This window comes from Halyomorpha halys, unplaced genomic scaffold, assembly GCF_000696795.3.
Source record: "Halyomorpha halys isolate HHAL.00 unplaced genomic scaffold, Hhal_1.1 Scaffold200.1, whole genome shotgun sequence".
Classification (NCBI taxonomy): domain Eukaryota; kingdom Metazoa; phylum Arthropoda; class Insecta; order Hemiptera; family Pentatomidae; genus Halyomorpha; species Halyomorpha halys.
In genome coordinates this window covers 739,840-753,865 of record NW_027105652.1, presented here as the reverse complement: position 1 = coordinate 753,865, position 14,026 = coordinate 739,840, and positions in this window count along the sequence as shown.

Genomic DNA, 14,026 nt, shown 5'->3' with positions numbered 1-14,026 from the left:
AATATTACCTATTGCCCACAACTGTGTGGCAGATTGTAATATCTATCAATAAATAAATCTATCAATTTAAAAAAAAAAAAAAAATGTCGGCATAGTGTTGGTTCAGATTCCTTGAGTCTGAGTAAGTTTTAAATCTCAAGAAAGTGTTATGATTATAAATAAAATGTATATGTTTCAGACAAAATCATTTTTTAACAATATGGTAAAAAAAATCCTCACATTTAAGGATTTTTTTTTTCACGTTGAAAATATAAACCAATTGTTTATGAAAAAAAAATTAATTAAGCTTTTAAAAATTGCTACCAGTCAAAATCCGCGAAATATAGCAATGCTTATTTAATTCTACTACTTTTAACAGACATATGAACTTGTTTTGGGGCTCAAATTATGGCTTTCGTTACCTACAATAAAAATATAAAATCAAAAATAATTATAGTGAGGAAATGCAAAGTACGATAAATGGTTTAAAAAAATGGCGATTTTGAAAGGACTGTTTGTTTGCTCAAAACTCTTATTATCGTGAATTATATGTGACGCTCGATGTAATAACTCAAAAATTAATTTAAAAATCAACCTATTTCTTATTTGGACTACAAGCGGAAGCCACATTATGGAGGTCTTTAACAAGCTAACTTAACGTTTCTATGATTTCCGCATTAAATTTAAATTATTTTCAAATGAAATTTCTATTGTTTGTAACCATTAATAAAAGCCATTGAGCTCAAAAATAAGCTCATACGACTGTTAAAAGTCTTGTAATATAATATCGAAAAATGGTAGCAAAAAATGTACTAGTTTTTAATTTTATTTGCGAAAAGTTGTTGACCTATCGCTAGTTTCAAATTCTCATTTTTAAAGTTGTTTTTATGCTCAATTACCCATTATTATTTACTTTTCATCTACAATATTTCAGCAGCTTTATGAATTTTTTCTCGATTTTACATACCGATGTTGACTAAAATTCATAAAATTTATCTCCTGATTATCACTTAAAGAAAATTCATTCAAGATTTCTTTTAGATATAAATATTTTTGTTATCGTTCCTAGATTAATTCTCAATAAACAGATAACAGAGAATGAATTTCAAATAAACTATGTGAGTTGCAGGACTAATATCTAAGTTCTAGCTTAGTTGTATTCAGTAAAAAAATATTGATCTAACACATATAATTTATAATGTAATGCAATAAATAATAAAGCATATGCTAAATATGCTCTTTATTCGATGGTCTAAACTGAAAAAGATCATTACAGTTTAGCAACAAAGTAAATATGTTCTATGAACCGTGATAGCTATACGATGTTTGGTTCGGTGAAAATCGGAAGGAAACTCAGAAATTTAAGCGGCGTATACACTGTTAATGATTGTATTTCTTTTAGTAGCAGTTCTTAAGTAATAGAATACAATGTGTCATAAGCCCGGCGCTCAAATTTTTACTTTAAAATGGAAGTGTCCCACCTTGCTCCACCTCGACTCTGACCTCTCCGGCAGATCCCATGTCATTGGTTATCACAACAAAAAGGCAGAGAAACCGCCATCACGACAATGTATCCCTCCTTAATTAACCAACACTGGTAATTATTGACATTGGAATTGATAATAGCAGTCTAGCACTAGAAATTTATAATAACAGTCTAGCACTAGAAAATAAATGAAAACATGTTTAATATTCATATGACCGCAATTGACAATTTGTTGCAATGGTTATACAAGGTTCTAACAAATACAATTGTGTTTTCTGTTGGATCACTCACAACAGTGAGCTGGTTTAGCTTCCAAATACTTTTCAGTTTAGCTTTCAAAGACAATGTAACTTAACAATTTTATTTAACTGTTTTCTATTTTTTCAGACAGCTGATTTCAAAAAAATGTTTTACAATAATCGAGAACCACTGTTTTTTTTTTTACAGAATTAATTCTGCAAATATTGGCGTATCCCGGAAATTTACTTTTCGCATTTATAATTCTGTTAATCACCTTCTATTGAGATATTATCAGAATAAATAAATATAGGGATATTGATGGTAATTTAATTGCTGTAGATCAGATGGTCGATAGGAATTTTTTTTTTTTTTTGCACAGATTTCAGTTATTTTGAAACCTATTTTTGAAGTTTTATTGTACTTGTATCTTTTTTATTGTTATTGTATTTGTATCAATCTCATTTATTGTTACTGTATTTGTATCAATTTCATTTATTGTTATTGTATTTGTATATATCTCATTTATTGTTATTGTATTTTTATATATATTTTTCCTTTTTATATAATAGAGTTTACTAGGATTGTTCGTGAAGGTGGGGGGGGGGAGTTACGGACTGTCAGCTGACAGGACCAAAACTACTGATCGAGTAGAATAGCTGACCAACTGTGTATATATATAGACGGACAGGCTCCGCAAATAGATCAGTCTTTGAGTTTACTTCAAGCGTTTCATTTCGCACTCCTCTCTCTCCTTTTATTTTTAGTTTAAGTTCAGAAAAAGATAACTTATATAAATAATTTATTTATTTTTATTTACAACTGTATAAAAATATATACAAAAAAGTAAATTTCTGTAGATGATATAATGACATGATACAAACATATGGAAAATCTACCCATTGATAGAACTCCAAAAAAAATTCTAAAGGAGAACATCTCGAGGCCATCTTCTTTTCAGACACCTTGGAGGATTATTAAGTAATGAAGGAAAAGCCAGGTTAGAAACAAGTGTGTTTGGGAAGTTTATGATGGAAGGATTGGTATCTGGTTCTGACCAACTCGTCAACATATGGAACATTAAGGTCCTGATGGATGACTTGGTTTGTGACGAAGTAAGAAGAATTAAGGATTTACGAAGGATTTTGGATTCAGTAAGAATTGTAAAGATTGGATACGAGAGGAATTCGAAAATTTAGTGAAGCCCCAAAGCTCAACTCTGTATGTCCAGATAGGCCTTATAATAGTCATGTAGATAAGTCTTTTGTAATGGATTGGAAGTTAAGACCGTTTGTCTAGTAAAGGTTGTAATAGTCGGAATCGACGAGCAGTTTCCTGTCTTTTCAGTCTTTTATGAGGATTCCATGCTAGTCGTTTGTCCAGATGTAGTCCTAAGTAACGGATCTGTTCGACTGGAATAAGTGGGGTGTTATTAAAGGATACTGTGGAACAGAAGGTTATGGGTTTACGACGAAGGGTAAATGTGATTTGTTGGGATTTATAAGAATCTATTGTAATCCTTTCATTTTGGCACCATTCTTCAAGGGTGAATAGCCATTTTTAGACATTTAATTAAAGGACTTCTTAAAATCATATGAGCTTTTTGGGGGGCTACAAAAATGACCCTCTATAATTTCTACCTACTAAAGAAATCCATACAAACATTAAAACGTGGAAATGTAAAATAGGTGTTTTCAAAGCTCTAATTTTTCACCATGAGTTGCTCAATAACCTTATTATTATGAAGTAAATATCGCTGTTTTCCTTTAATAGTGATACATCTGCCAAAAAAAAGTTGTTTTTCGTTTGAGGTATTCTATAGAAGGCCTATAGCAAGGCCATTCTGTGCCCTGGGTGAATTTCAATAATTTGTTCCCTCCAACACGGGGAGGGGTTTTAAAAAAATTTTTAGAATTTCTGTGATATTGTTTATTGTTTTTAATAAAAAAAAACAATGTTAGTGCCAAAGTAATGCTAAACCGTAGTTAAATTCGTCAAATGTATAATTTCAGTTTTATCTATGCATTTAGCTTAAGTATTTCTTCATTTTCGTAGCAATTAAAGTTAAACTTGGGACCCACTATTTTGATACCTTTATACTACAAAACCTACTTTGATTTTGTTCTTCCTTATTTGTTCCTGAGATTGTTTTGTCTTGTTTAACCAACATCATTGCCACTGTTAATTTAAAAGACAGTTTAAGATGGGCAGGATGGTGGGAGAAGGTAACAAAAGAGAGGCAGGATAGGAAAGTAGCAGGTGAGGCCATGTTATTATCGGTAGGAGCTAACACATTCCCTTTTATTGCTGCAAAGGTCGCATTAAGCTGCCCCATAAACTGGAGTCAACTGCTGGCCACTCAGCAACTACCCCTCTAAACCGCCCAGCGTCAAATACATATTTTATTTATCCCACTATGTATTTAGTGGTTGATTTCAGGGTTCAACATTACCTTAAATACACAGTTAGCCAACTAAATTCATATATAAATTAATTTGATTTGAGGGAAAGCCGTTCTGAAATTGGTTTAGTTTATATACATGAAGTAATTGCCAATATACAGAAAGCAATAATACAATAACAAATATTTGATAATTCAATCCATTCAGTTGATAGAGTGACTAACTTCAAATAATTATAACAAGTACTTATCAACATGTTTCTTTTTTAAACGTATGGCTGAAATGCAAAAACATACGATTTTACTAAAATTTAGAACCATTGATTGAATGCATAATTATAATAGAATGACGAAGAATGATTTCATTAGGTTATACCATCAATTGAAAGGCTCATATATAGGTTAAGTGAAACTAAAAGTAATTAATTTAATAACCATGGTGACAGGAAACGTTATGAGGGTGCCGAAACGGAAAACCCCTTGCACATCCACACTCAAGTTGAAACTGCATTTAAAATTGACCTTAAATTTTTGTCATTCTCCATTACATTCTTTGATTTTCTATGTTAAATATTGATATTTTAAATTTTTGGTTTTCCGACATAAATATGTCGATGTAGTTAGTCCGTGTTGTAGTGAGTTGAGAGGGTTTTGGTGTTGTTTATATTTCTGAAATTTACTCTTATTTCGCATTTCAAATTATATATGCATTTACACATGAGAATAAGCAATAAAATAACATAATCTGATCCCGCTTGATTCCGTTACAACTCGAAGAGTTTTATTGAGTCGATCAACGCTTTTCTATTAGTACAAGTGCCCAAGAGAATAAAAAAGGCAGTTATCTCACCTCAATTTTTTATTACTTTAATGAAAACTATATATAATTAATAGTCAAAATTGGTGAGTCTGCCAAGTATAGGTAGGGGGAAAAAATGGCGGCTGTTTCGAGGCGACAAAAAAACTAATTTTTCATTCGGAGCTCTGTATCTTAAAAAGTAGGAACAACACAAGAAAACCTAAGAGAACGTCATTTAAAGAAGAGTAAATTTGCTAAAATATGAGCCCTAATAGAGTTATTTACGTTAAATATTTTTCGATATATAGCTTTTTAAAAAGCAACATTTCATAAAAATGTTGTAACAGTATAAAGTGTAAGATCAGTAGTTAGTGAACTCATTTTGAAAAATTTATATCTCAAAAACCATTTGACGTACAGATGTCTATTAGCACTCAAATTAAAGCTAGTTTAATGAGCTATAAAGTAGTTTATGTTGTTTATCTTCGTAGGAGTAATAGTTTACATGAAATTTGCTAAAATAAATTGATTTATAGTTGTTCGGACGAATATTCATTTGCCAAATTCATATTCATATGTGAATATCATAAAAACTACTACCCCCACGAAGATAAGTGTAATAAACTACTTTATAGTATGTTAAATTTCCTTTATTTTGAGTTTTGGCAGACATATGTGCGTCTTATGGATCTAGAGATATATTTTATCCAAATTCCAAAATTTTATAAGAACAACTAGAAATTAACATTTTGTGAGTTTATTTTGTCAAATATCATAAACACTACTACTCCTACAAAGATAAACATAATTTACTATTTTGTAGTAAATTTAACTAGCTTTAGTTTGAGTGCTGGCAGACATCTGTACGTCCAATGGTTTCTGAAATGAAGTTTTTCATAAATCAAACTTGTTGTCCGAACAACCTTAAATCAATTTATTTTAGCAAATATCATGAAAACTACTATTCCTACGAAAGTAAATGTCATAAACTTCTGTATAGTCCATTAAACTAGCTTTAATTTGAGTGCTAGTAGACATCTGTACGTCACATAGTTTCTGAGATATAGAATTCTCAAAATAAATTAACTAACTACTAATCTTTCAATAGAGTTTTAAGAAATTTTGTTTTAAAAAATCTATATCTCGAGAACTATTAGACGTAAATAGCTCTTTTAGGGGTAATATTTCAGAAAATTTACTCTTCTTTAAATAACGTCTCTTAGATTTTCTAGTGTTGTTGGTAGTTTTTAACATATAGAGCTCCAAATGAAAAATTTGTTTTTTTTATCGCTTTGAAATAGCCACAATTTTTTATCCCCCTTACCTATACTTGGCAGACTCGTCAATTTTGACTATTAATTATACATAGTTTTCATTAAAGTAATCAAAAATTGGGATGAGATAACTGTCTTTTTTTCTTCCCGGCTCTTATACTATAGGGTTTTGCTAAAGCAAACTATTGGTTTCCGTTACGTTCAGGTTGTGAGAGTTCCAAATCCGAAAATGTTTTTTAACACGTGGCTTTTTTCAAGTAAGTTCCAAAAGTACTTTTAATCCAACCCAGGCAAAACATCACTATAACTAGTACCAACTACCAACCACTATCTCAGAAGATTTTCATTATTACTAACAGATTTCATTATTATTACCACATTTTATTTCGAACGAACTATTATCTGAAGAAGTTGTCGAAATCTAACATAAAATTTCAAAAGATTCCAGGAGCGCCATTCAAGAAACATGTCAAGAACCAAAACAAACATGGAAAAATTACACAACCATCCGCTTATCATTTGACCCAGTTGCACCACCTTGGATCACCCATATCCTACTAAGGAGAATAAAAAAATGAAACTACCTACGATAACACTGCTCTGCGACAAAAGAACTATTCAACGGCAAGGATGAACATTGCGACATTGATGACATAGTTGTTTGAAGTGGAACTTCAACTTAAGCTAAGGCTCTACTTAACTTCAGAATGGGCTGGTCGGGTTACTATGAATGGACAGTATGTAAAAAATTTAATAGAAAGAAAATTTACCTTAAGGGAAATAAAAGAAGTCTGTTAAACAATGTACATTTTTGTAGAGAGTGGAAAAGAGAAAACATTTCTTCAATTTATTCAATAATTAAGAATTAAGAATGGTTATAAGAGGGTGGCCAAGAGAAAATATGGTTAGATTGGTTTAATATATTTTGAATTCGGACCAGTCAAAATTGTAAATATTTATTATTTTATGTTATTGTATGAATATCATAGTCTAGTTGAGCAATAGAGAAAATTTAGAGTAGAGTAATCTCACTCAGGTGAATGGTAAGGCTTTAGGCTTCCGTTCCAGGCCAGGGAACTACTAGCTATAAGCAACTACTTCCTGAAGTCTACGCCCGCATGATAACGTTGAACTCAAGAGAAGAAAAAAATATTTCTCTGAATTACTGGGGGAAAATGGATCTCTGCTCTCTCGTCTGCACCTTTTCTCGGCGATCGCAGGAAAACTGATTTCTTACTCTTCGCCGAAGGGGCACAAATGATGCTTATATTGCGAGGGGGGGAGGGATCTTTCGTTTTTAAACGGAACAATGGGTTTAGCCGATATGAAATTCTGTGTTGTTTTTTTATCATTCTCGTGGTTTAAATTTGACTTAGATTTCATTTTATATAACATATATAAGTGCTAACTATTTATAATTGTTTTTATTTATTCTTCACAACAATATTATAAAATAAATAACAAACTAATATTCCAATTGTGTTTCATAAGCAATTATTGTTCCTCTATTTTCGAACTACTTAAAATGTCAAATCACTTTGATGCCCACTGTATTAATGGTGTGTTTGTGTTTTAAACGTGTTTCTGTTAAAAATTTAATAATGGGTTAACAATTAAACATGGTCCTATTTGAACTAGGTTTAATTCTAACACATTATTAAATGTTTAACAGCGGTTTTAACGTAGAATAGGAAGTTGTGATCATACTTTGAATTCTACGTTAAAAAACCAATACGAAATATTTCGTAAAGGTTGATGTGTCCTATAATATAGGCAATAGTGTCATTATAATGGTCTCCAGAATATAATTTTAAATCAGCTAGATTTAAGTTCTGAAAATCTGTACGCCGGTTTTAATGCGTATCCAAAGTGACTACTAAGATAATTTAAGCGTTTAGGTAACAGCTATTAATTAATTAATTAATTAAGTGTTCTGATGGAAATACGATTACTCTCGTACAATTAATTATTAAGAACTGTAATTAAAAAATATCTGAAAATTGTTTTTTGTTTAGGCCTCATAGATCGAAGAACGGAGAGGTAAGTCTTGGCGATTACCAACTAGACGAACAGGGCAAATCGGAATATCAGTGTTATTTATGGCCCTTAGTTATTTATGGCGTTAGCCGGTATTTTATATATATATTTTCTTTCTTGACCACCACTCAATGAAAAAAGTCAACGCCTCAGCCGGATTCGAACCGGCACCGCCAATAGATCTCAGAATGGTAAGACTGCGTCTAACCACTGAGCTTCGGATGGCACTTCATTTTATTGTTATAAGCAACTTTCCTTACAATAATTATTATAATGTGAGCTACATTAAGTAGTTATATTTAGTCTTCTAATTCATTTTGAAATGATAATTCTTTCTGTTTGTGGAGCCTGCATTCAGCCGACTAAACACAAGCCTTTTAAAGAAAAGTTAAATTTAAAAAATTTGGAGGAGAAATTTCATATTGTATTACCCTAGATGGCACTTCCAGCTGAGTATATGAATGCAGATTAAAACATTATTCTGTTGAATGGATAGTCAAAAATCACCGGTTATGTTGCTCAAAATTATTTCATAAACTTAATCATGAATTACTTCTTAAATCTCAGTATAGATAAGTGCATCAGTTTCTATCATCAAGAGTGATCAATTGCTTAATCTTTCTCGTGACAATCGTTTTCAGTTCATTCTTGATTTATAATTTATAAATCACAGGGCTAAGGGGGTATAATGGGTCTTCGGTGTATAAATTGCAATGGTCAGGACATCTACTAAAGGTAGCATTGTTTTCTCACTTTATGAAGAGTGCCGTTGCTTCTTAAAGCACACACTATGACGTGAAAACTAAGAGCCAAAAAATCTTTTAAAATGTCTTAATGGTTGAACAATTGACCAAAAATCATCTGGTGCTTGTCATAATGCTATGGATAATAGGAGATAGGGACCTATAGGACTGAGAACATACCTTATTCCCGAATCATAAAGAATCTTTCTTTAAAATGAGTATTCCAAATATTTATTCTATCAACACTTCGGATAACTGTCTAGAGAGAAAACAACATAGTATAGAGCAGCAGATACCAAAATGTTTTCGCAGTCGAGTTAATACTTTCAGAATGTGGCATTCGCTTGGGTCTTCCAGTTAGGGAACCACTGGTATAGATTACTCATTTCTTTCTTACAATGCCCAAATATATCTGTTTAGAAAATAATAAAATAATATTAAATTTCGTCCTGATAAAAGATATAAACATTTTTGGAACATGTTATTTGGTGCTAATTGAAATATAATGACAATTCAAATTCTAAATTCTCATACTATTCTCAAAAAGACTCATATAATAGAAATAAATTAATGCTAATCAATTTGAGACAAGATCACCGTTAACCTCATGGGTATTTGATAGATTCTTATTTAATAAATTCAAACTTTAAAGCTACAAATATCAGATATTTTCACATCATTAAAAGAAATTTGTTCCCATGATGGTGAGTACATTTTTCGGTTGTCCCACTGATTATTGATGTTTAATTTACAGTGACCAGGACGATACTTAAACAACCGTTTTGTATTAGGGCATAAAATGAAAACTTTGCTAGGAACAAAGACCATCTGTTTGCGGCATGGCATTGGTTCCAATGGCAATATTATGGGAATATCAGTGAAGCAGAGGCGACTATCAGACGAATTTCCGACACTTATAGGGCCAACTTTATCAATAAAGGCAACATAACAACTTTATTAGTTCTACTCTTGATTTAGTGCTTTGGGCGGCTTTGTGAGCGTCAACTTCGGCTATCACGTCGCATAGAAGCTGCTTCAGCTCATAACATGTTCTTTACAGTTTAATAAAAAGTTGAAAATTTCGAATGTTAGATTATAATTTATTTTAGAAAATAATAAATAAATGAAAACCTCATAAAATAGATAGATTGTAACAAAAATGGTCAGTTTCATTTATTATGGTGATATTGAATAACAACTAGTAATATTAGTTTTTTTTCTACAGTTTATGCACATCATGTGATTTTGATGATGACTTGATTCTCCTTCTCTTGCCATACTAAATTATTTAATATTTCATATAAAATGGCGTATATAATAAAAAGATCAAAATTTAGCAACTTCTGCTAGACTACCCATCATAGTCTGATCAGACATGACAGTTACTGCTAATAACGGACAACTACTTTCTAGAAAATGAATCTATAAATATTCATTTATATAAATATTCTATTTAATAGCAAAAAAAAAACCATTGTTTAATATGAATGAAATTAAGTATACAAAATCCATAAATTAATAATAACATTAGTTAGATCGCTAATTATTAGTTATTTTTCTATTGAATTTCCACATAAAGTTCTTAATTCATTCTACTGAGTGAAACAAAGAATTTCCTTATCCTGGATATGTTCTATTGTTTCTCAAGAACTTCTTTCTTTAGGCAGAAGAAAACTCCCGGAGACCTAAATAAACTTTATACGCCAGTTTGTCATTCGTAAACAAGGAACTTTTCCATCTAAGTTAATTTCATCGTTTTCGGATTTTATCAGGGGCAAAATATGTTGTTTTCAAAAACAATCTAACCCAAGAGAAACTCCTGAATGGAAATCGGATGTATTCTTCGTCGTAAACGTAAAGCGGCCTAGAAAAAGGAGTTGTTTGTGTGAAATAAAATTTATAAAATATGTTTTGCAAGAAAGTACGGAGTAATGGGGAACTATATTTCGGTTTCGATTCACGCTGGAATCCCGATAATATCATAATTCTGCAAATTTTATTTCATGAACCTCAAAAGATTAATTGCGAATAAAATAGTGAAAAGAGTTTAAAAAAAACTAAATCCATAACACCATGTTACGGTTGTCATGGTGATATAAAAACACTGTCGATATCTGCGTAGACAAGTGTTGTTACGGTTTTCATGGTGGAAAAGCAACACTAGCGATATGTTTAGACGAGTGGGTTTGGTTTTGTGGAGATGACAGTTTGGTTTTTGAACACGTTATGACTGTTCAATGTGAAGTGGTGATAGTTTATCAGGCCCTGTGTCTTTACTGTTTAAATCTAAATATCACTGTATGAGAAATGTTATCGTGTATGTTTTGTTTTTCAAAATTATAGTGTTCTACTTCAATGGACGGCCACTAACACTAGAAGTGTGGATATAGCGCAGTACGTGGCAACGTTTCTTCAGCACGTCCTGGATAGGAAAGTTGTGGCAGACTCATCTTCATACTTCTGGGGAAGGTGAGACGGTGACCGAAAAGGAGATATCGGGCAACCTTGTGTACACCCAAGGACTGCGTGGGGTTCGAACTAAACTTCATTTGATTTTATATTCCTCTTTTGTATATTAATGTAAAGTTAGTTAATAAGGTTAAGCATTTAAGTTAAGGTTAAGTCAACTATAAGTTTTGTTTGTTTTATTAATTGATAAGAATTCTTTTTATTTCCTTTTCATTCTGTGCATATATATTTCTTTTTATTATTAAATTTATGTTCATATAGTTCTGCTGTTCTTTCTTATGCATATACACTTACTTTAAACTTGTTAATTTACTTTTTTTTTGTTCACTTGAAACGAGTATTACGATAGTTCCACAGGTGGGTAGGTATCACCCCTAGGTTTGCTGTTATCTACTTGTAAAGGTATTCGCCAGTGGTCATAGTTCAATAATTGTTTAGATAGTGGTATACTGTTATATTGTGGATATATTGAAATCATCGTTTCGGGGTTTTCTTTATTTCCAAGGAAAAAATAACGTGGCGTCTAAGGAGCGATTTATTCTTTATTATTATTTTTTTTTCCTTTTGCGTTTAATGTTTTTATTTATTTTAACTCACCCCCTTCTCCGCTGAGCGTGGACAAGTATAAACGATAAGTATATAACTAATGATAAATCACAATTATCCTCTTGCTCTAGGACATTGTATCCATTCTGTCAATGTACTTTATCACTAGGAATAGGATTTTCAAGTAATTATAAATTTTAAATATGTACTACTATGTTTAATAATTTTAAAAAATTTGCAAATTGAATAAAGATATTTGATCTATACATTTAAAAAAAACCGAACTGGTCGTTACCAAGAAAAGCGTTGGAAACTCGCATTTTTTAATTTTCAACCGTAAAATATATTAAGTGTTAGAATCGAACTTCAAAAAGATTCTACTGCAGTGATAAGGTTCTATTCACTTCATCTCATTTCCAGTAATGACGTCAGCAATCAGATATATCTCATTCTAAAGAAATTTTCAGTTTAAACTGAGAACCCATCAGTTTTAACTTCCCTGTAGAATACTGACTGGACAGGAGGGATGCAGGGAAATTTTCATTGTGTTTGGAACTTTCAAAAAGTCTTTTTAGTAAATGAAAACAACAACTCAAAGGCCAGGAATTCAGAACAAACAGTTACCATCAGAAATATGATGGAAAGCTAGCGCGAAACATGAGAATTTTGGGACTTTGCTAATATATTCATGTTTGGAATGCCGTCCTACAAAATCTAAAACACTTGTTAAAGCAGTGTTGGTGCCAAACGCACCATTTGGCCAAAGAAACGTTTGGTTAAAACCATTGATCTTTAAAAAAAAAACTATGCCAGGGTTGCATGATAAGACTTTTCCATGACCTGGCTATCAAAAAGACATGACTTGGAAGAGGGATCTGGGCAGAACGTCCGTATGATGACATCATCGATACTCCGGAATTCAATATCAGTTGTTTCGTCAACTTTAATCCATTGTTTTTGTTTTTCTCGACTTTAAGAAAAATATAAAATCAAGGAATTTACAGGTTGACTCCAAAGCATCGTTTTAAATTGCACAGCACAGTGTTGAAAGAAATATTTAAACATAGCTCTACATTGAATATAACATATATATTGAATGTATCTCTATTTGAATTGTACCACATCTAACAAAAAAAAATTTTGTATTTTGACGTACTCTATAGATTGTACCGTAGACCCTTTCTTCTTGACAACCCTACTAGCTGTGGTGTTCCATAGAGCAGCTGTTACCAAAGTGAATGCGACTTTTTAAAAATATAACAAAACAAAAATTAAATTTTAAATTAGCAAATATGTAGTGCATTCAAGCTCTTTACTTTACACTGTTGTTTCCTATTTTCCTACATACTCAAACACTCTGAGGATAATTGTGGCGACATTTATATTTTTTTTTTAGCTCCTCAAGGGTGCCTCAATTTTTTTTTATCTGATTTTTTTTTTGGTTTCATTATGATAAACGTTTGTGAACTGCAGCTAAAGAGGGGCCACAGTACAAAAATAATCCACTTTCAACGGTAATATCTCTGGAATTCTTACACTTTAAAATAAAACTTGTTGTCAAATATTTCACTATCCTAACAAATCAACCATGTCAATCGAATTTAGTTTTACTTAATCCCAAATGTACCAAAACATATAAAATGAGTTGGTTTATATCTTTGTCAATAAAAAATATGTATTTACATGAGTATCCAATCCCTATTTATCCGGAATGTATTCTCATAAGCCAATCCTGGCTTTGAAATACCAACATGAGAGGGTTATCAATAACTAAGTGGGTGATTTTTTTTTCTAAGGTTCCGTTGTTGACAAGCTAAAACGTCGTAATTTCTGATATATTATTCAAGACATGTCAAGATAATATTTGTTGATAAAATTTCCATGTCCATTATTCTTAGACAAAAGAGTTACTTCACCAAAGAATAGACTAAGTAAACATGCTGAATAATAAATGGTGTATCCTTTCTAGAGGAACATCATGAGTAAATCAATTTCTAGGTGTAGACTTCTTTTTTTTTTTTTCATGTGGGCAAAATAACCACTTGAGAGTTTATT